We start from the raw sequence: 23,913 nt of genomic DNA, 5'->3' as shown, positions 1-23,913 counted from the left end.
TTGTTTGCATGTCTGGGTACCTGTCTCGTTCCTTTTCTACACACACGGGGGGTGGGGGGGAGATGAGATGAGATGAGATGCAGCCAACCAACCACATTTATTCACATTAACAAACAGCAACAGCAATTGCAAGAAAACAGTACCCCAGACAAAATAACAAAGGCACTGCCGAGTTCAAAATGTCTTCCAAAGAAAGACAGGGAAATCTGAATCCTTTGACATGGCTCACAGTTAACCGAAAGATGCCATCAGCAAGCCGGAGTTGCTTGTTTGCTCTGCAAAGGAACAAAAATTAAGAGTGTAGAAAAACAGAGTAGCATTGAAAAACAGGCAACTTGGTCCAGCAGGTGGCAGCAGAAGGCACTGATAATTCCTCTAAAAATGTAGGCGGTTGCAATACCTAATGCAGCCAGCAGGAATTTCAAAGAAGAAACCAACCGCTAGGATATCCCAAAATTCATCCTTGAATAGAGTCTTGGGAAACATCTATTCATAGTACATCTCCACTGTTTTAAATGACACAAAATTTCTGTTATGAAACAGCCATGCAATTCAGACTAGTTGGGCTGCTATAAAGGGGAGAGGTGATTAAACTGGGAAAGTGGCTAAGAGACAAAACCAAGGACATCTATTACGCAGCAGGAGGCCAGGGTCCCAGACGGCATGTAGGTTCACATCGGAACAGGGCTTTTCTGAAACACTGCAGTTGAAACGACGGCATTTGCTGTAGGGATGCGGTTAGATTTATTTGAAAGCATCTTAGACAACTCGGTGGGAAAAGAAGTCTTTTGTATGTCAGCCTCCAGCTTCAGGGGGTGTAGCATATTGACTGCTCCCTGCTGGAGACGAGAAAGAGAGAGATCTGCTGCCTTCATGTTTGCGGGCTTCCTAGAGGCATCTGGCTGGACACTGTAGGACACAGATAAACCACCTGGTCTCAGCCAGCACAGCTCTTATTGCGTTTTTATGTGTCTCTTCTGTTACTTATTTCTTCACCCTACTGATATATTAACCCCCACATTGAGAGTTTTGCACCTGCCATACGTCCTACAGATATAAAGTGAGTTTTCACAATTTGAAGACTTTTGTCTTAGGAACATAGGAAGCTGAACTGTGTCAGACCTTTGATCCTTCTAACTCAATGTTGTCTACACTGACTGGCAGTGGCTCTCCAAGCTTTCAGAGATCCCCCTACCTGGAGATCCTGGGAAATGAGCCTGGAACCTTCTGCATGGCAAGCAGGTGCTCTGCCCCTGAGCTGTGGCCTTTTCCCTGTTTTCCTCCTGCATTAGGTCTTGGTTGTAGAATTGGTGGGAGAAAAGACAGAAGCATAATTCTAGTATATTTACAGAAATATTGCAAAATTAATGAATGCTAGAAGAATGCTGGAATGAAGTTATATGGTTTTAGCAGAAATGTTACAAAGAATTAAGCAAAAACTGATTGTTAATGGGCCGAAGTGGAAAATTTAAAGTTAGATTGTGTTAAGATAAATTATAGAACAAAAAATTGAAAAAGATGGAAAGGATTTGCTGAAATAGCTAATTGAACTAGAATACAAAAAAGGGAGGTGTGAGGAGGTCGATGAAACAGGTAAATGAAAGGTAAAGATATGGAAATATGGGATGTGTTTTTAAAAAATTTTTGTTTCTCTAGTTGTTTTGATGTATTTTTTTTTGTTTCTATTTTTATTTTTGATGTATTGTTTGTTAAATCTTTTATTGTTTCTTTCTCTCTTTTGCTTTTTTCCCCTGTAACTATTAAACTTCTAATAAATATTATTTTAAAAAAAGAAGAAGCATAATTCTAGACACCCTGCTACAGGGGTAGGAAACCTCAGGCCAGGCCAGGCCTGGAAGCCAAATCAGTCCTCTAGGCCTCTCTTTCTGGCTCATGGGTCTCTCCCCTGGTCACACATCCTCCCAAGCCAGATCCTTGGCTGGTCCTGCTTTGCACCCTCCTTGAGAGTTTTTTGCCTGGCTGGAATATGTCCCTGATCTCTGGTAATGCTTCAGAGGGCAGAGAGGGGCGCATGAGTAGGTGCATTGGAATCCATCTGTCTCAAGAGACAATGGAGTGCACTTTTGGGGGCGAAGACAGACCTCTGTGTTAGCACCAAAGGGAGCTCCCCAGGGTGCAAGCCAGGGCAGTGTGTATGGAGGTCCTGGATTGTCCAGATGACAAAACCCCTCTCTCGGCCTTACAATATGTTTGTCACTAGCTTGGCTGCAGGAGTTGCTGGAAGGAGGCATACAAGGCACCATCCAAACATCTTAGGGACACCACTCTGGATTTGTGTGGGGTTCACTCCTTAGCCATTTCTTCTCATGAAGCATGGAAGGTTTAGGATCAGAGTTTTCCTTCTCCTAGATGGGCTACATTCCCAGGTTGATGAGCCCCACCTGCCCCTCACTTCCCTCTACAGCATGTGCAGAAACCACTTTCTTGACCGTTGGACCCCCTAGTGCTCTCATTCACTCAATCTGCAGGAGCCTGTCTTTGCCTGCAGGGGAAGTCCCTAACTCAATGAGGGCTTCAGACCTCCCTCACCTGGAGGCTGTTTCTCGGGGTGTGGTAGCTGTCACATGCTGACAGTTTCTAGGAGCCACAGGTGGCAGCTGAGTGCAGGGTGGGGACCAAAGGTGGACAAACTACCCCAGAAGGAGCACAACTTGCCCCCACCAGAGGTGCTACCCTTCTCCTAACACATCATACACCCAATTAGTATGAGTAAGTGTAGAAAATAGCATACTTTGCAAAGGTAAAGTTTACCTGTGTTGTTCTGCTCACTTTCACCTCTGGTCCTGCCCACCTGGGAGGTTGTCCAGAAGGGAAGGTGGCCTCTTGGATTGAAAAAGTCTGTCCCCCCCCCCCCCCAGTGCACATGCTTGTACTTTCCAGTTATCTCATTCTTGGGTTTGAGTCATTTCCAATGCTTCTAAAGAGGCAGGCACGCATCCCGTTTGGCACAAAGTACATCTGATAAGAAACTCCCCAAGAACCGGAGGAGTGCTTTGTCTTAATTGGCCTTTTGCTCGGCTCCTTTGTGTGTGCCTTGATAGAGTATGCAGCAGGAGCAGCCGGCGCTTCTGAAACGGCGGAGGAAGTCTCTGTCCTCACTTGCCTTCCTTGTGTTTAGATTGTGGAGATGGGCTGGGATTTAATGATCGCAAACTTCGGAGCCTTCTTGACTCCAGACTTCTCCCCCTTCCCTTTTCTTTATTTTAACAAAGAATGCTTTGAATCCTCGGGAAAAGCATCCTTGTGCAGTGATGATGAGGATCAACCTTTTGTTCACGGAGAATTATTGATTTCCAGAGCGACTGGCTGTGAAGCCCAACAGTAGCACTTAGTACGAAGGGCAGACCTTTCTGCAGTAGAACGAGCGACTTTGCTGTTCTTTGTTCTGCTCCACCAGGGAGAAAGTGTATTATTTTCACCATATGGTTAACTCCACTTTCTCTCTCCTCCCCCCCCCTCCCTGGTCCTTCAGAGAGTTGATTCAGACTGCTTGTACCCAACTGCTGGACTTTTGGCTTAGCAGGCTTGGCCCTCACAGCTGCCTCTGTGCTATTTCTCTGCCCTGTTATGAAAGGGAACTCCTATGGTATTTCATGGAATAAACACAGCACATCAGCCGAGCAAGTCGCAACTGATAGCTCCCTCTACAAAGGACTTCTGCCCATCATTTTTTCCTTGGCCTGGCTTCTCCTTTTGTTTATACCTCACCCACTCTGGGTGGCTTCAAATATATATAAAAACAAAATTAAGCATTGAACATTAAAAACTTCCCTATTTCAGATGTCTTCTATAATTATAACTGTATAATTATTTGTCTCCTTGGCTCGTGGGTCACATAACTCCATACCCACATTTCTCTGATGAAAATAGGGATGTCCTAAGGAAAAGCGGGACATTCCAGGATCAAATCAGAAACTCAGATGGCTTCTGTAAATCCAGGACTGTCCCTGGAAAACAAGGACACTTGGAGGGTCTGTACTTCAAAAAGCCCAATCGGGGGTGAAGGGGAAGGAATCAATTCGTAGTAGCCAGGGGGGAGGGGAGGCGGGTAATTGCAAAGAATGGGGAGGGACCAAGCAACCTCTTCCAGGCTATCAGTTCTCCTCTTCCAGGAGGAGACACATCAAAAAGCCTGTGTGGTGTAGTGGTTAAAGTGTTGGACTAGGATGTGGGAGACCAGGGTTCAAATCCCCAGGAGGACTTGACGCTCACTGGGTGACCTAGGGCCAGTCACTGGCTCTCAGCCTAACCTGCACCACAGGGTTGTTGTGGGGATTAAATGAGAAGGAAGAACTGTGTGCCCTGTCTTGAGCTCCTTAGAGGAAAAGCTAGGCTATAAATGCAACAAACAAACAAGGGCTCCAAGGGACACATGGGGCTGGGAACCCCTGTTCCTCCAGTAATGCCTGGTTCCATCCTCAGTTTATGGCCTTGTACACTTTAAAGCACCTCCACACCAAGGACTCTTGGGAACTATAGTTTACCCAAAGCTACAGTTCTCAGCAGCCTTAATAAACTACAGTCTCCAGGATTCTTTGCAGGTATGAGGGTGTTGCTTCTAACAGAGCAGGGATGGAAACACTGACCCTCCAGATATTGCCAGGACTCCAGTTCCCATGAGCCCCAGGCAGCACAGCCAAAGGCCAGGGGCTCATGGGAGTTGTAGTCCAACACCATTGCAGGCCCCCTGCACCCATTAGAATCTGGCTAAGGGGATCAATGTGGCTTTAAAAGCGGCTTGTGAACTAAGCTGCTGAGTATTCTAGACATGCATTTTATTTCTCCTGTTTCATGTGGTTCCCCCGCCCCTTTTGCTTTTAATGGAGGGGGAAATGAGTCCCTTGCCAGTGAATTGTGCCAAGGAAAGGACATTAATACTGGACCTGCTGGCTGTTGGGTGCATTCCAGTTTCTAAGTGGAGGAAGGATTGCAGGAGCACTAAGAGCAGAATATACACCAAGCAAACATGTTTGCAAAGTCTGCAGGGTGAATCAAAGCTGTTTCCCATTCAGCTCTGCTTCCCTTTAGTTTAGATGTGTGTTAAGCAATGGAAATTTGATGTGGGCATTTTCTCCTCCCTTCTAATTGCTGCGTGCTTTCGTGGAAAATGTAACACCCTGAGCACATTCTCTTCCAATGCCTGGCTAATGGTCTGGAACTTATCGGAGAAGAAATTGTCCGCTTGCTGAGACATGGAGAGAGTAATACCAGCCCAGACTGTGTGGTTACCAAAAGAGGCACAACAGGAAGTCCTTGCCATCATTCTCAAGTCCCTTGATTTATTTCCTTGTGATTAGTGGCATAGCGGGCCTTAAACTATAGCTCATTAATTATAATGAAGTCATTTCAACATGGGGAACCCTTTGTCAATTATTGTCTTTATTTCCTACAGCAGGTTCCTTCAGATGAAGTTTGATTCAAGTTTGATACTGACCAGGCCTCTGGCAGGATCAGAATTAAAGCTCCAGATTTACAAAATGAGATTTCCCATTCAAGCTTTTAGCATATACCTCGATTCTATTGAGGACTCTCATTCAGTGCTTTTTTCTGGAGGCAGGCGTACACATATCCCTTAACATTTTGTGAATCTTTGTACTTTTGTCCATTTACTGTATTCCCCCCCCCCCCCCGATTTGAACTATAAAATGGTGGTTTTCTTGAGTCAAAATGAGAGAACCCCTACATTTTTAAAGAAAGAAAGAAAAATCACTGCTCTCATCTATACAGAATTAGAGGGTTGGTTTCAGATGTAAGCATTTAGAAAACTGGAACTTGTACTATAGATCAACCATCCTTCGGTACTTTTGCCCATTTTTATATATCGCCCAGGCTGTATATACTGTGTCTGCCTAATTCAGTGGCACTTTCTGTATGCTGGAGTTAAGAAGAAGAGCCGACTGGATCAGGCCAGTGGCCCATCTAGTCTAGCATCCTGGTCCCACAGTGGCCAAATGGATGCCTGTGGGAAACTGGGGAGCAGGACATGAGAACTGGAGCGCTCTCTCGCCTCCTGCAGTTTCTAGCAACTGGCATTCCGAAGTTTGCTGCCTCTGACCGCAGAAGAACAGAATAGCCTTCATGGTAGAAACTGTCTCTCATGTCTTGTTATGCTGCCATTTCTGTGGGGATATACGTTCGGTATTTATCACTCCTGTTATACAAAAATCTCCAAATGGGTCCGAACTTCAATGTCTAAAACTCCTGGTAGAGGACAAGGATCACGCTAAGGGTGGCCAAATTCTGTGCGACTGCCATAAAACTTAGGGAACAAGCTGTACTACCAAAATGATTAAAGTTTTAAATGACAATTTTAGGTTATATTTTAGTGATCAAGATTTAATATATATTTTTAACTGACGCTATATCTGAATTGTCTCTGTTATACCCAATTGCAATTCAATGTATTCCTGTTGTGTTTTATGATTTTCCTGATATTGTAAGTGAGCCGGAAGTGGTCTGTGACCGTAATAATAAAATTCATTCAATAGCCTTCATGGGCAGGAGCCAATGTTAGCCCTGTCTTCCATGAATTTGCCTTATCCGCCATGGATTTCTGTACTCCTCTCTTAAGGCCTTCTAAGTTGGTGGGCATGGACTCAGCTGCATTAGTAAAGAAAAAATGGTGTGAATGTGTTATAAATATGCACCAGAGAGCATAAAATTTTTATACATAGGATTTATTTCCTTTTGTTATAATGATCTAATTTCTGACTTATTCATAGGGTGTTCCCCCCCCCCCCCGGTGTGTAGACTGCCCCCTTCACTGCCTCCTGTGGCAGTGAGTTCCATGGTTTAACTTCTTTTGTCTGTCCTGAACCTTCCAACATTCAGATCCCTGTGAATTCTAGTATTTACTTTTTCCATGCCACACACCATTTAATGCACTTCTCTCTCATGTCAACTCTTCTGCCGCAACATTTCATTATGGGTTAGTTACTTTATCCCCTCGATCATTTTGGTTGCCTTTTCCTGAACCTCCTCCAACTCAATAATACCCTTTTTGAGGAGATGGTCACCAGCAGTGTACACAGCATTCCAAATGTGGTCACGCCACAGATTTGTATAATGGTGTTATGATACTGGAAGTTTTCATTTACACCTCTTTTCCTTATGACCCCCCCTGCCTTTTCCACAGCTGCCGCATCCTGGGTCAACATCCATGACAGTCCCAAGGTCTGGTCTGTCACCACGAGTTCAGACCTCGGGAGTTTACAGTGGTACCTTGGGTTAAGAACTTAATTCATTCTGGAGGTCCGTTCTTAACCTGAAACGGTTCTTAACCTGAAGCACCACTTTAGCTAATGGGGCCTCCCACTGCCGCCACGCCGCCATCGTGCGATTTCTGTTCTCATTCTGAAGCACAGTTCTTAACCCGAGGTACTATTTCTGGGTTAGCGGAGTCTGTAACCTGAAGTGTCTGTAACCCGAGGTATCACTGTATATGTCAAATTAAGATTCTGCCTCCCTGACATGCATCGTTTTACGCTTGCTTACATTGTGTTGTGTTTGTATTGCCATTTTAATCACCCATTCTCTCCATTTGGAAAGGTCCTTTTGGAGCTCTCTACAACCTCTTTTTCTTTCCATGACCCTGAAGAATTTAGTATCGTCTGGAACCTGGGCCACCTCACTACTCACCCCTAACTCTAGATGGTTTATGAACAAGTTAAAAAGCACAAGTCCCAGTGCATATCCTTGAGGGGCTCCACCTTCTACATCCCTCCAGGCCCCACAGTAAGTGCCAACCCCCCATAATGTGCCATTTTGTCACCCCCCTCAAGGATGATACCCAGGGCGGACCGCACCCCCCCCCCTTCCTACGCCCCTGCTTAGGACTTGCTGGTGGGGTACTTTGTCAAAAGCTTTTTGAAAGTCCAAGCGCCCTCTAGCTGCTCCATCATCTCTGTCTATATGCTTGTTGACGCTGTCAGAGAACTCAAATCTGAGACAGGCCCTATCCTTTTGGAAGCCAGACTGGTTCTAGTTCAGAAAAGCTGTTTCTTCTACATTGTTGGTTATTTTATCTTTAACAATACTTTCTGACAGATTTCCTAGGAAAGACATTAAGCTAAGCAGCCTGTAATTTCCAGTGCATTCTTTGAGACATGCTTCCAAGTTCTTTCCCCCATAGCAATCTTTCAGATGTGGCTGACCTATCGTGCACCCTTTTTGCCTGCCATGTTCCCACCAAAGAATCTTGTATTAAAGGCTTACAAAGCATTATGTAAGCTGCCAATATGAAGGCAATGAAATGGCATTTCCGTTCTTAGGCTATCAGCAGAGACATTTTCTAAAATCCTGATTTCTATCTTCTGTGTTACATTCCGTTCTGCGTATGTTACATCTCTGTATTGAACAAATGATATTGGTTGGCATTTCAATTTTTCTTAGAAAAAAAGGAAAGATGGGGTGTTTCTTTCGATGACTTTTAGGATACAAATGGAGAAATCAAATGCTACCTTTCCCTGAATAAGCAGCATAAATTCATCATTATTATAGTGTGGCTATTCTGACATTCTAGCCATCATCAAGAGCCACCTCGTTCCCTTATCCTCATAAGGCAAGGCTGGGGAAGTTGGGATTTTCCAGATGTTCAGCAGAACACCTGAACAGGTCTGCTCCTTGTGCAGAACCAATGAGTTAGCCAGATATATAAGAGTTCCTGGTGGGGGGAAGGACATGAAACACAGGGGTGAGGGATGGAACAGCATCCTTCCCCAAATGGTTCCTTCTCCCTAGGCTGTGTGCCCCACCTTTTAAATAATCAAGGTGGCCCACAGTTATTTTGGAACAATGGTAAGCTAATCATCAGTAGCAGACTTACTGGAAGGGAAGAAGAAGAGGAGTTTGGATTTGATATCCCGCCTTTCACTCCCTTTAAGGAGTCTCAAATGGGCTAACATTCTCCTTTCCCTTCCTCCCCCACAACAAACACTCTGTGAGGCGAGTGGGGCTGAGAGACTTCAAAGAAGTGTGACTGGCCCAAGGTCACCCAGCAGCTGCATGTGGAGGAGTGAAGACGCGAACCCGGTTCCCCAGATTATGAGACTACCGCTCTTAACCACTACACCACACTGGAATGATGGGGAGGGTGTTGCTGGCGTGTCCACACTGCTCTGACCTCGCCAGTGCATCAGGTAAGTGCCTCTGCTCCATCACATGGTTTGCTGCTGCCAATCATTCCATAATCAAGAAGAGGTAACAACTGCCAACCAAATGGACTTAGAAACCCTCTTCAGACCTTTGAGCAAAAGGTCTGAAGAGAAGCCTTCACACCTGGCTGTCACCATTTTAAGTTCTTGCATGTTCAGAGACAAGGTCTAAAGAGTGCTATTGACTAAACAGGTAACTGGACCACTTTACTTGGTATGCATCCCAAAGGAACAATTCTTTTGGGGGGGGGGGATTGAGTTTGAATTAATTGGATAAATTTGCTATACTATATAAGGAACCAACACGCACCTCTGCACACACACAATTTTTCTTCATTTCAGCAGCCTAATTTGTAAAATAAAGAAATTGCCTTGTTATTAAACAATTAGGACTCAGAAATTATTTGTGATCGACTGCAAAATTAGTAGAAACACACATTTTTATGAAGTCTGACTTTTTCTGCCTTCTGTTCAGAAGGTGTTTTTTTTTTAAAAAAAAACAACCCTCTAACCAGCTTAGCATACATTAAGCATCCTAGTCAGTGGGAAACTACCTCAAGAGCCTATTCAATGAAAATCTAAACTCAATCCATTAATGCCAGTGGAATTATTATAATGCTTAACATTTGGAGAGCTCAAAGTGCTTGCATATATTATATGGTGGCAATCCTTCTCTCACAGTTTTCCACTGCCAACAGAACAGGCTAGGTATCAAGACTGTAGGTGTACAAATCCTTTATTTGCGAGTTTCATTGATTTTGATATCTGCATCCCTTACCTGTGGCTTTACTCTTATTTCTAAACTCTTATCGTTCATCCTCTACTGGCACTTCACACCTGGATTTCCAGGTGAGAGAGAGGGGGAAAAATATGCCAGCTCGTTTCACGCTTCACGTAGAAGAGATTACTGGAAGCTTCACCACTAAAAAACAGAGGCAGATGATACAGGGAACAGTCTTGAATTAGCAATGGTACACTACTTTTCTTCTTCTGTGTCTTCTTCTTAATAAGAATAATGACGGGTCTGTGATTTCAGAGTGCTTTAAAGAGAAAGAAGGGCAATTTCCTGCCTCTTTAAGCTGCTAATCTGAAAGATAAAGTGAGAAGGAATGAGAAAATCAAGGTCCATTATTTTTTAAAACCCATCGGTGCGTGTTATGATGCTCTTGATGGCGCTCCCATTTGGCAACTTGAGCTGCTCATCTCAGGTGGAGCTTTGTTCTCCAGCCAGCTGCAGAGCTGCCTAATGCTCCCCTGCTAGACATTGTGAGGAAGGCATTGTGGGGTGAAGTGGCCCAAGGGGAGCATGGGTGCTGCTGCTTTGTCACAGAAGCAGCCAGAATCTCTGAAATTGTTTGGCCCTGGTAGTTCCAATGCCTCGCTCTGAGGAATGACCCTGTAGTAGACATAGTGCCTTTCCTCTGAGGCAAGGAATTTTGGGGTGAGAGCCTGCAGGTTAGCCTGTGTTGCCACCACTGCAACAGCAGCGGCAGCTAAAAAAACCCTCAATGGCAGGGAGGTTTAGGGAGCAATGGTGGTGGGCAGCCTATCCTGGGAACTGGGTGTCTTCAGGTGGTGCAGCACTCATGTTGCAGACCTGAAAGTAGAGCAACTAAAACACAGACAAAGCTCTTCATGATGGGATTGGGATTGGTATCTAGATGATACCAATACACTGGGTGAATAGGGTGAATAGACCACTTCTAGGGGAGAATTTGCGGGCAGGGAGGAAGAGAGTTACCCCATCCTTTCTCCATTTACCAGTTCTCCACTCTAATTTCAATCATTTCTCGCCACTGGAGCCTTGAAGCTAGAAGTAGGTCTAGCAGGGGTGTGTTACGATATAGAAGCCAATGCAGCTGCAAACTGGTAGCTTGAAAACATCACATGATGGAATGTTGGGACTGTTCCGTGGGAAACAGAGGGATAGTCAATTCACAGGGCAATGCACCGGAATTAGCTCAGAGTGTAATATGAGCTCTTCCTCTTGCTCTTGTACAGGAAGTACAGGAGGTGTTTGTCACTGGACTGCTGGAGCTTGAAGAGAGCAGTTATGTTTTCTGTTATGCTTCAAAGACAGAAATAAAAGCATGTAAAAACGTTTCTGTCTATCTCCTTTTCCCTGCCGGGAGAGCAGGAGGGAGGGGGGGTGTTCTTCTCGTGCTGAGAAGGATCGCCTATCGTGACCTAGCCTGGATCTTGCCAGGAAAGCAGACAGGGAGGTCAACAGGAGACCAAGCCGGGTGCCTGGGAGAGTTGCCAGTTTCTCCTGATAAAGGCTTGATTTCTGACAGGGTGCTGGTGATGGCCTCAGCACTTACCAGGGAGCATCAAGGAATTTTATGTCCTTCCTTTAGGTTTTGGTGAGCAATATGTTTGAAAACTGGCAACATGAGAGACATGCCCCTCGGTCAAAACAAAACAAAGAAGACCTGCCAGTGTCCAGTCAAATAGGTTCAGGTGAAGGCTTTGGAGCCAAGCCTTCCTCTGTCCAACCCGGATTTCTCCCAAACTGCTCCTTACAATATGGTTGGGTGGGTGTGACTGTGAAGTGGACTGTAGAAGCAATGCAATTAATTAAGGGCTAAAGAGGATGAAGGGAGTCAGCGAAAGAATGGAAGGATGAAACAGCAAATGGAAGGTGGTTGTCTGCTGTGTCCCATTGCTAACAGAGAGGGAGAGCTTGGAGAGACAGGAGGAGGTAATTAGGCTGGAATGAGGAACAAGGGAGGAGCAGCCTAGTTGCAGTAGAAGCCTGAGCTCCAAAAACAAGGAGAAGGAAGGGGGGAGTTCAAGGGGGAAGACACAGACTGACAGTTTAAGCTCGGACTCACAGGGAAGGCCACCTGAAATAGCCCATCCCATGATGCGTAGGCGAGCAAGAATTAATGAGAGGCGTGAACAGGAATGGAAGCAAAGGGGGGCTTTAAATGTGGGAGTCGGAAGGGGTGGAATTCAGACTTGGCAACAGCTAATTTGGAAGCAGATGCTGAGTGACTGAGCTCCAGAATGATTTGTGTGTTTTGAGCAATAAACCTGAGTTAATTGCTGCCGGAGTTGTCTTGCTTCTGTGGGAGAGACCCAGCCATTACAGTGGTGTCCAGATGCCAGATCTATCTCTGGGTAGACATGTTTGTCGAGAGACAAACAGAGGGATAGACCTAGAATACAGGGGCCAGGTCTGCCTAGGCTTCACTGTCATTCAGTCACCAGGTCTACTTGGAACAGTAAGCCTGTTCTCTGATGCTAGTTTTGTGCATATTTTGCATCTGTATGTTTATTTCTTTGGAGTATTTCCTTTGCCCTCCCCCCAATACCTTACTGTGTGCACCCATATAATAAGTGTTATTATCAGGTGCAGCTGGGAGTCTTTACAACCACTCCTGCCATGCTACAGGGCACACATGATGGGGCTGTTTACATCCTGCCTTGTAATCTCTAGAGAGTAATTGATCCTTCACACTTTCCTACTTACTTCCACTTAATGAATTTCTTTCAGAACTGCAGGATTATTTTGGCTTCCCGGCGTCACTATGATTCTGTGGAAGTGGTGGTGTTTATTAACATTGGCTTGAGTGTTTCGTTTCACCTATTTCATCCCTTGCCAATGAGGTTTCCATCAACTGTTTTTTTATCAAATGAGTACACTGCAAAGCAAATCGCACCCTTGACTACTGCTGCTGTGGCACCCTTTTACAAAGGGTGCGCACCACCCCCAATCTCTGCTGGGCGATACCGGCCTCTGTAGAAATGCCCCATTGAACGCAGCTACAAGTCAGCGTAGCATGTCAAATACCAAAAACTAGGGCTTAATGTGAGGGCTGCCAAACTTTGTGGGCCGGTGGGCACATTTGCAAAACAGAAAATAGGCACCACACATCACAACCAAACACACATTGTAGCCCATTCTATTGGTTCAGCAGAATGCTTCTTTTAATCTTAATTTCAGCAGGGGTGTGCCTGGGAAGGGACCCTGGAGGCTCCAGAGAAGGTCTCTATAGGCACCATTCTAGAGATCCTTCGCTCAATGCTTAAGTGGCTTTCAGCATAACTAGAGCATTATATAAAATTCAAACATATTTCTATATCTTGGTCAACCCGCTTCATGAAGATTTCTAGATGTAGGTTGCATTGCAATACTCATGCAATACTAAGCCATGTCGAACCCAAATGAGAGATGCCAAATATGAGCCGCGATGCATTTGATTAAGACTGAGATACACGTGGAGATCAAATGCAATATTGGGGGCAGGGCAGAAATACCTAATGCACCAAGAAGAGTACAACTTGAACCACCACCCCTACATTTCGTTTGATGAGTCAGTTTGTCAATTCCATGCTTTCTCCTGGGATTTACCCTCTAAAAGCAGAGATAATAGCACCACTCTCTCTTTCACTGAAATTATGTCATTCTGAATGCACTGCCCTTCAATCAAGAATGTGAGTCACATTGTGTGGGAATGTTCAGAGTGACAGGAGAGGATATATTGTTTATTAACTTCCTTCCTAACTTGCATTAGCAAGTTCCTTTACTTAACAAAGTTTACATTCCCCTTCTCACGCACAGCAGATAGCTGGTTGCAGGCTTGTGTAAGCCTCTCACTGTTATACAATTCTGTCTGTCTCAGATTGAATTGTATAGTTCCTGGTAAATTCCCTTTAATTCCTCCTAAAAGAATAAAGACACGACAATCATATTTAAAGTCAATAAAAGAAATTTACTCACATCAGTTCACAGTTGGATTCCTGAAGGCAGACTTAGTTACAAATATGTACATGTGGATCTACCCCATGTGGGGGAATAATCCAGTGCCTCTGCTAGCTGGCAGCTAGCAGGGCATTCCTAGCTGAGAAGCTGGTCGAAAAAAGAAGGAAGTGAAAAAGTGTGTGACTTGTCTTTTTGTTACCTGGACAGGTAAGGTCACACCCACCTCTAGTCACATGCAAAGGAAGGATGCTCTAGCCAGGAGGAATCAGAAAGTTTTCAATTGACTGGATCAAACATTCCCCCGCATGTCTTCTCTAGCAATACAAGGAATGTTGTACTTGATTGCTCTCAGTGGATTACATCCCACACATTGCACTGATATCACATGAGATGGCCCTGCCAGGCAGTCTCTTCATAATAATAATAATAATAATAATAATAATAATAAGCAAAATAGGCAAGGGGTGGGGCTAATGGGCCCGCCAGGCTGTGCTCAACTGAGCCAAGTGCTCTGTTGGTTTGGAATCGAGGTCCCCACAGCTCTCCCCATGAAGCACCCCATGGGGATGCTTGGCCTGAGCACCATGACAGACAGACCAAGTGTCCAGGCCCTTGTGGGTCCCACTGAAGCTGGAAGAGTGGGATCTGGAAGAGAGGAATTTAAAGAGACAGTTGCAAAAGACAAAACTTGGTGTGAAGGCACCATTGTTCTTCTTTTATCTGTAAGGTGCCTTGAGTCCTTGACAGGGAAAAAGGCAGTACTATTATTATTATTATTATTATTATGGCTTCGCCCCTGGATGTCCACATAAGCGACCAAGTCCTCACAACAAATGTGAACCTCTCTGTCCTACTCTGAGGGCTTGCAGGCCTCTGAGTGGCTCCATGAGGTCTTTGGGCTCTGGTTGGACTCTGTGTTACTCACCAGACTGCAGAGTCTGCTGGAGAGGAGGCTGAAGTATGCAGGACTTTGATAGGTTCCACAGGTGTCTCCCCCTCCTGCTATGGCAAGCTCCCCTTCCCGCAGTCTCCCAGAACCAGGAGAGGCATGAAAAGGGTGGAGAAGTTAGCTTCATGGAAGGCACAGTCTCAGATTGATTGAGAGAAACCCTGGAGAGGAGAGGATTTAGGCAGCTGTGGGGAGGCACAGTCTCAGCATCTGCTTCATGGGGGGAAGACATGCCGGGGAAGACATGCTCATTAGGCCCGACACTCCTGTGCAGATCTTGTTTTTGCTAATAAATAGTTAATTCCAACTTGCTCAGTGTGATTTACTGCTGGCTTGCTTCTGTCAGCTATGGCAATCCTTTACCTGTGGGTGTCAAGGTTTTAGACATGAGAGTGAGAGTTGCAGAGACCTTCCCAAGTAAGGTCTGGCTGAGCAGTTGGTTATGAAACCTCAATATGGTGAGCCTCCCTCTGTCTCATTCTGCTTCCCCTTAATTCATATGCACAGAAACAGCAGGGAGGAAACAGAATCATGACAACTCCACAGCCTCCTGCTCGGCGAGTGCTCAGGCATCTGTTCTCTCACTTGTAAGTTATGTTGCTAAACTAGGCAAGGATAGGGAGAATTGCAGTTCTGTAATTATAGCGGCAGGAGGCTCAATTCCTGAGACCTGGTCTGCTGTGGCAGCCCCCTTAACACGGTGTTCAAAACAGCTTGAAATAAATGAGATCAAGACTTTGGATTAGGAAGAACGGCATTGATAGGAACAAGCTACCTTTGACTATTTTGTGTGCATTTAAAAATTGCAGTGTTGTAGTTATTTCAATAATTGCACCCTAGCAGCTTTACAGCACCTCTGTCTGAAAGCTGAAAAGGGATACTGTTATGAGGGGTAGGGGGGCTGAATGCCTGGGTCCCCTTCTAATTCTTGGATCCAGCACAGATTCAATTGCTGGAATAGCCAGGCCAGCCTGGGTGATGGGCCATGAAGGGAAACAAAAGAGTGGTTCTGGTCAAAAGGTTAGAGTTGAGCTATGTGAGTTAAAAGCTGAATGGAAAAGCAGAGAGTGAACATGGTTGATCTCTGCTGGAATCCAAGGCGATGGGAGAAGCAAGGCCCTCTTGGGATGTTGATGCTGTGAACCCGTCCATCGCAGGCTCAGGTTGTATATAGGTGTAAATAAACCATATATCCTGAAAACACCATGGTTTCCACTGTGCCTCTTTCCCAAAAGGAACATAAACCCCTCCTTCTTTCTCTCTCTCTCTCCCTCCCTCCCTCTGCCAGATCTGGTGCAGAGAAAACAAAACCCCACGGTGTTTTAGCACTGAAGCAGCCACATTAGTCTAGCTTCCTGTTTTCCCCTGTCTATTTGTTCCTATAGGAACAGAACCTTAATAGCAAGCCTATCCTCATTTCCTGAATGTTTGTGGTATTTGATCAAGACATCATTATGGTAACAAGCAACAATCACCCTACTTTTGTCCTTTCTTTCAATAGTTATTATGATACGTTTCTGAAAACCCTTCCTGAAACCCTCGAGATCCAGTGCCAGTCAAGTGTAGAAAATGGTCCAGTGATTGACTCCCTATCTGGCAACTTCCCAAGTTCCTGAGTGCATTGGAAAACAAACCCTGCAGTGGTAAAGGTATTTATCCCAAAAGCACCTCTGACGTTCTTAAATTCTAAGCATGATTTTCCTCTCTCCTTCAGTCCTGGCTACCTGCCCCCAGCCATATTACGCTTGGTGGTTCGAATCCCTGCGACGGGGTGAGCTCCCGTTGCTCGGTTCCTGCTCCTGCCAACCTAGCAGTTTGAAAGCACGTCAAAGTGCAAGTAGATAAATAGGTACTGCTCCGGTGGGAAGGTAAACAGTGTTTCCATGTGCTGCTCCGGCTTCACTAGAAGCAGCTTAGTCATGCTGGCCACATGACCCGGAAGCTGTACACCGGCTCCCTTGGCCAGTAAAGCGAGATGAGCGCCACAACCCCAGAGTCATCCGTGACTGGACCTAATGGTCAGGGTCCCTTTACCTTTAAGGGTCCAAATATCAGTCTCACCCTAAGAAGAAGAGGAATTGATGGACATCTAGAACCTCACACATTTATCTCTATGGGGGAAAAAGAAAGAATACAAAAACAAAATGAGAAATTAAAGACGTTGAGGAGCACATCACTAAAAGCATTAAGACAACCAAGAATGATTTCAAAACTTTAAATACACCGGAAGGTATTGACTAGGGTGCTAGCTGGTCTGCTGGCTGACAAAAGAACTAAAAGTGTATTAAAGGAAGAAAATGAGGTCTATCTGTTTCCCTTCATCAAAAGACTGAGATTCAACAAAGAATAATTAAATAATTTGTAGATTCTTAAAGTAACAAAACCCTCCATGCTGAAAGCGCATATCAGAGATGAAATAGTAAACCAAGTGAGCTGCAAATTAGGGCTTATTACGAACCCTCATTGAGGGTAATGCATGCTGGTAAGATCTTAAAATCACATTTCTGTGAACTAATAGAAAATAGAAAATAGTTATTATGGAACTCAGCTAATAGGACGAAAAGTTCCCAGGATGCATTAGCATGCTTCCTAGAATAATCTCATCATTCCATCCTGACTTTATACATCTGTATCTGAACAGATATTTCACAGACTGCACAGAAGAAGAGAAACTGAATTTCTTCTGAGATGGGATCATTACCTTAAATGATCTCCAAACCAGGCCATGCGTCTTACAGACCATGCTCCCGCATGCATCACATGACCCACACAAGAGCACCCCCTCCAAACGGGATGTTCTGAACAGTTGATGGGTATGTGCCACCAACTTCCTGAGGTCTGCAGACCACCAATGGGGAACCACTGTTCTGTGGCAATTTCATTCCCACCACTCTCTGGCATCCAGCACTCCTTGTCTTTCCCTCACCCCCACTGAGCTTATCAGAAGAGAACAAATCTAACCCTCAAGATGCAAGTGGGGTGCCAATTCTAGGCATCCTCGAATCCACATGTGTGTTTATTTGTTTTTACAAGTACCAACAGCTTGGAAATGGCAAGTATCTTGTTTGTTTCCTTTCTATTACACTCTGATGTAAGCTGCTTGGGTACGCTTGGCATTATATAATCTTTTTAATAACCTGCACCAGCTAACCTGCTTCCCACAGAGGAAAATTCAATGTGTTTTGAGCACCCCAACTGGCTATCGATGAGCTGGAAATGCTAAATGGCTTTTTAAACTCCAGAGGCAGAATAACTGGGAAAGCGGGTGACCTGTGTGTACAAAAGGAAGTAGTTCTATAGCAAGGCTGGAGCCCAGGACAGTCCTCAGTGGGGATGGTTGCAATCAATCGAAAGACTGAGATAACCTGTGGCAGCTAAGACATAACAATGTCACAACAAAGAAATGCAGTTAACACAAAAGAAAATATACAGGGGAAGGGAATGCACTTGGATAAAGAAATGACCACTTCCCTCTTATCTACAACTCGTTTTCTATACTGAATTTGTTTCTGCTATGATGCTTTTACTCTTTCGAGCTCTGCTTTGGGGTGACTGTTTTGCTTTTACAGTTTGTTTTATTCACTGCTTGAGTGAGTCTTGCTTTATTGGAACGATGATTTTTAATCTGTTTCATTTTGTGCATCACACAGAGAATTATGCTTATTAGCACCTGATTAAATGGAATGAACAAACCAACCAACCAACAACCACATCTGCAGCTTCTTCACCCTCTTATTTGCAGCAAAAACTGACACAATTTAAAAACAAAGTATTATATGAAAAGGAAGTACATATAAACATCTCATAATGAGTAATACATAGCTTATCTGCACTTTCATTGTTGAGACACCTGATGTTTCTAAATACACTCAACAGTTTTCATTAGGTCCTTTGACTGTAAAAGAACTACCAGTGTGTTCTTTAGGGAGAAAGGCTTTCTCTCCTGAATTGCTCCATTAGCTGAGCATTGAAAGAAAAAGCCATTTTTGTTTGAATTGCCTATTAGCCATGCATTGATCCAACACATCTCTGCTACAGGCATAATCTGTGTTGTTAGTTGCTCCCCCTCTCCAGAGAACCCAAAGAAACACAGTTGAGTGATGTGAGAGGGCAAGGTTTATTTGGGGTTGGAGGAGGAAAGCAATTTGTCCCAGGGCCTCAAGGTCAAAGGGAGACTCAAAGAACTGTTTTGGCATATCATAGAACTGTAGAGTTGGAAGGGACCCTGAGGAGCATCGAGTCCAACCCCCTGCCATGCAGGAAGATGTGGCCAGTCCCTTATGGGGATCGAACCTGTGACCTTGGCATTATCAGCACCACGCTCTAACCAACTGAGCCAGCACAGATGGAACAGCAAACGTTAGCAGATGTGATTTGGTAAAATAGATTGTTGGCTAACCGATACAGATTCAGTTACGTTAAAGAGTTTAATGATTTCATGTAAGGCCATTCTGATTGGCTGTGAAGGAAACTCCTCCCCTTCTCTGCTGGACGAAGAACTCACGCTCACAATACCAGTTCTGCCAAAGAACCGGTTGAACCTAGGCCTCCAGTTTTCAACCGATCTCTGCTCTGTTTCAGATCTTCAGCTACCAGTACTTCCAAAGCATTTTCTGGAGCTTCCTCATTCCTCCAAATCCAGCTTTGACTGAGCTGACAATTATGTACTGTACAAGGCTCACAGGTGTAGCCAGGATTTATGTTAGGAGGGGCAGAACCTCAGTTAGTTAAGTATTTTTAGTGATTTGCTTTATTTAGGAGAGCAGGTACCCTCCTGACCCCACCCGCCTTGGCTATGCCCATGGCAAGGACTTTTATACTCCCAGTGAGCAGACTTCAGCCCCTGGTCTTCACTCAGGTCCGCCACAAAGCCTCACTTACCCCTTGCTTGCCTGAGATAGGTCCATTCAAATGCAGCTTGCCTGTGATAGGTCCACTTGAATACAAGACTCCCAGCTACACACATAGTCAGAGAAAGATGGGGTGCCATCTCCCAACAGTCAGAAGTTTGCGCTGGGTGTGGACCGTGGCTATGCCAGGGCACAACCGCCACTTGCCATCATAGGAAGGTAAGCAGTCCTTTCAGGGCTTGATATTCTTGAATCAGGGCCTGAATAGCCTGGTTGGTATCAGTGGGGACCCACTGCCTGCCACACCAACATCGTCCACCTCTATTTGTATGTATGTGCATGTATTTATTAAATTTCTATACAGCTTTATATTTTTAATAAAAATCTCAAAACAGTTTACAGCATAATAAAACAATAGCCGGGCAATGTTCCTCTGGACTCATGAGGAGCAACATGGAGTGAAGGAATGTCCTAAAGAAAGACAAAGCATTGCTTCTGGATGCTTCTAAGTAAGGATCTTCAGAAATCCAGTCTTAGTCATTCATTTGCTTTCTGAAAGCTTCTTTCCTTGAAAAGTAGGGCATACGGTAAATTCACATTGTAACCGGGCAACAGAAAGAGTAGTTCCAAGACCGTGGTGTATCATTTAATCAAGAATAGATAAGTAACTTGAATTGTGCCTGTAGAATAATGAGACTATAGTGAGAGGGGAAAAAGTAAAGGAAAAAACCCTGTGATAACGATACTGATTGCTTCACAATCAAGAGTCTTAAGGGGCAGACATTGTGGGAAACTCCTTTGTTACTGGGACCTATTAAAAGTGATTGACTGCCATTCTCTTGGGCACCTGACCATCATATGGCCAGATGAATGAATAAGTGGACCCCTCCATCATTAACATAAATGTTCTGTTTCACAACTGAGAGCCCAAGCCCAATGCATTTTGTGGACGGAGTGGATTGTATAAAATGTTTTTTGGCATTAAATCTCTCATTTTCCCAACTCTGCAGCACATCTTATGGTCTTCCACCCCCATTTTGTGCAACGTGACATCCCTTATGTTACTGACTCTTGCTTTCAGCAACCAAAATGGGGGCAGGATTATCACTCCAGATAGCTCCTACCTTGCAGAATATTGGCTGTGGAAATGAAAAAAAAAGGCAATAAAGAAATTCTTTTGCCACAACTCCTTGTTTTTCCCCCAATAAAAGAAGAAAGTCTTTATTAAAAAAATTCTCTGCAAATAATTATATATTTGAAAGTACGCAAAACTGAATCCTTCTTGAGAGCTAACCTTTTCCAGTTTTCACAGTGGGTGACTGCCATTACAAACCAATTACCCCAGAGTAAGCCTGAAGTATATCTCAACACTCCCCCTGCCCTGCCCATTCCACCAGGCAATCCATTAGCAAAAAGCTTCTTCTTATGTGCATATATTAACCTATTTTACCTCACAGGCCTCTTACAAAGACAGAAGGAGGGAGAACAACTGACCCAACCCTTAACTCCTGGTAGAAAAAAACCACAAGACACAAATATGGCATGCCATACACAGATCATATAAAGAAAAAGTGAGTCAGTAAATCAGCCCCCCCCCCCCCCGATTTAACTGCAACATTTCATAGTCTCAATATTTACAACAAAATATCTCCCCCCCCCCAAAAAAAAACAAAAGTTTGCCAACCCTGATCAACAACAAGCAAATAAATACTTTAAGTATGTTCAGTTTCACAGACTTGGTGTCTGAACTACCAACTCAGCCTACCTCACAGGGCTGTTGTGAAGATTAAAAGGGAAGAGGGGAATACAATTTACATAGCCTTGAGCTTCGGGGAGGAAAAGCAATACAAAGATACAACCAGCAAGAGATACTATTAAGTATGTATAGCTTCACAGCTGTCAGCAAAATACTACACATTTTACCAACCTTTATGAATAAAACCACCCATGTGCTGAAATTCATTCTACAGGAATAGCTCAGTTGGTTAGAACATGGTGCTGAAAACACCCAGGTTGCAGGTTCGATCCCCATAAGGGACAGCTGCATTTTACGGGGTTGGACTAGATGATCCTCAGGGTCTCTTCCAACTCTATGAGTCTATAAATACTGACTTGCTGCAGCTCTAGGGCATTTGATGGTTTTTTCATTGTATTTGCTGGTTCATTTTGTATTTTACATTTGTGGTTCCTGGTTCCTGTATAAATAACAGCCCAGTGATGACAAACAGCCCGTTAGCAGCCGTATGGGGGACATGGAAAATTGGAGAGGGTGGTGAACATGGCAATATCACAATTTTTTTCCGAGTAGGAAGGAAGCCTCATTTATTTCAAGGGAAATACTTCAGAGTAAAATATGCCAAAGCCAGCTGGTTGTGTTTGATAATGTTAAGGCAGCACACTCGGGGAGTAAGTGAAATAATGGGAATGTGGAGGAAGGTACCTCAGTACACAGGAAGACTATCCTCTGTTCAGATTGGCAGCAACAGAAACAAGCTTCTTCTCCTGTTTTTTCTACTGTCCTGGGAGGGTCTCTCTCAAGCCCAAGTGAGGATGGTCAGCATTCCTTTCTGCAATTGCATAGCAACAATGATTAAACATACCCAGCTTTTCTGTATTTGTCTGCCAAAGCCTGACAACGTTATCTGCACATTTTCCTTTCTAACTTTCTTTATAGGTGTCAGAATGACTTACTGTTCTAAAAAAATGAAAGCTGAGAGTTTGGGGCCCATGCTGGTTCAGAGCCCGAGAAAAGTATTCTCCGTCAGCAGCCCCGATCGAAACTGACCACTCACCTTCTGCTGCATGAACAATTTCACCCGGAACATTTTGACAGGACAAGAAATGGCAAGTTCTGACGCATTTGAAATTAGCTGAGCTAATTTTGTTAGCAATTCTTGAGTGAGACATAAGGTCAAAGGTGCCAAAGGACTAAAGCACAGAACACAATCAAAATGTAACATATTTTCATAGAGATACAACAGTGGTGTGACATGTGCTTTTGCTTCAAAGAGGAATGACAACGTGTCTCGTTGTTTTGCAGCTGTTAGAAAGATGGAGGCAGTAATTGCATAATGTTAAATGATGCATTGCAAATTATTTTGAACTGCTTTGCAAAGACATTGAAATAAAGGAAAAAAATACATTTCCCCTTCTGAAAATGGAGAGAGAGGATACAATCCAGACTAACTGCTTCAAAAACTCACTGATTTCAGCCTGCACTTAGCACTACTTTTCAAATCAATGGGAAATAACAGTGCTTAAGCTTGAATGGTTCAGGCCCTGAGTTGTCTAATAATTACAAACTAACAACCAGATACAAAGCAGCCAAACAGGAGTTAAATTGACATGTTGTGTGCATGCTTTGTGGCTTTTGAAAAACGGGGGCCACAGTCCTTAGCTAATTGGGAGTCACTTCCCTAAGGTATCTGTAATGACGCATTGCTAGAATAGGGGGTCAGCAATCATGGTTCCTGGGTCAATTCTGCATCCCAAGTGAGTGCAACTTTGCTGCTGCTTCAAGTTTCCAAAGCAGAGAGGTATTGCTGATGGTTCCCAAATCAATTCTAACCAGGGACCCTAAGTCCAGAGAAAAAAAGGCTGTGTTCACACTCCTGATTACCGTACACTCTCTGCGTTTCCAGGGCTGGGTTTTTAATCCATGTTCACACATTACCCAAAAGGTATAAGGTGCTGCTGTTGGGTGCTGTTTGTCAAACCAGCTTCACACTGATTGGACTTCTTAAGGCATTCCTAATTTGTTAGCTTGGGGTAAAGTTGTCCCTGCCTGTCAATGCCCCCTGGTGTGTAAACGATTAGCAGCCCATAATCTAGCCCACTTTGTGCCATTAGGAGAGCGCATCAGATTGGGCTGTGCGTACACTCAGCTCCAACTTCCATGTCACTTATGTGTCATTAAAAAAAGAAAAAAACCAAGCCCATAAAGACACAGTCTGTGCTTTCAGCTCCTAGATCAGAACAACCAAAAAGCTTTTATCCACAGATTACTTCTTTTCAGATGGTGCCAAGATGGAGCAATTTGTTGTGTTCTTAATAAAAGAAGCACTTGTAGAACCACAGTCAGGAGTTTTTGGTTCACAACAAAGCAATTTCACAAAAGGGGGGGAGGAAAGCTGTTAAACCACAGACACAGTTTGTTCCTCACAGGTCCTTCCATCATCACCGTTGGGTCCTTAACGGCACATGTTCTTCTAGGTGCATATCAGTTCAGCACTG

The 23,913-nt window shown here is 44.3% G+C and overlaps 1 long non-coding RNA gene across 2 annotated transcripts; it reads left to right on the top strand.

The window, feature by feature from the left end:
* The first annotated feature begins 19,526 nt into the window (after positions 1-19,526).
* Positions 19,527-22,842, top strand: LOC310680052. Of its 2 annotated transcripts, XR_014512629.1 has the most exons (4): positions 19,527-19,899; positions 21,138-21,251; positions 21,407-21,558; positions 22,355-22,842. It is a non-coding gene; the product is annotated as an uncharacterized lncRNA (long non-coding RNA). The 2 variants fall into 2 exon arrangements; XR_014512630.1 differs by lacking the exon at positions 21,407-21,558 and having other exon boundaries at positions 19,537-19,899.
* The last annotated feature ends 1,071 nt before the right edge of the window (positions 22,843-23,913 follow it).

Source organism: Podarcis tiliguerta (assembly GCF_965153285.1).
Source record: "Podarcis tiliguerta genome assembly, chromosome: 1".
NCBI lineage: Eukaryota > Metazoa > Chordata > Lepidosauria > Squamata > Lacertidae > Podarcis > Podarcis tiliguerta.
This window is presented reverse-complemented; position numbering and strand designations above follow the sequence as displayed.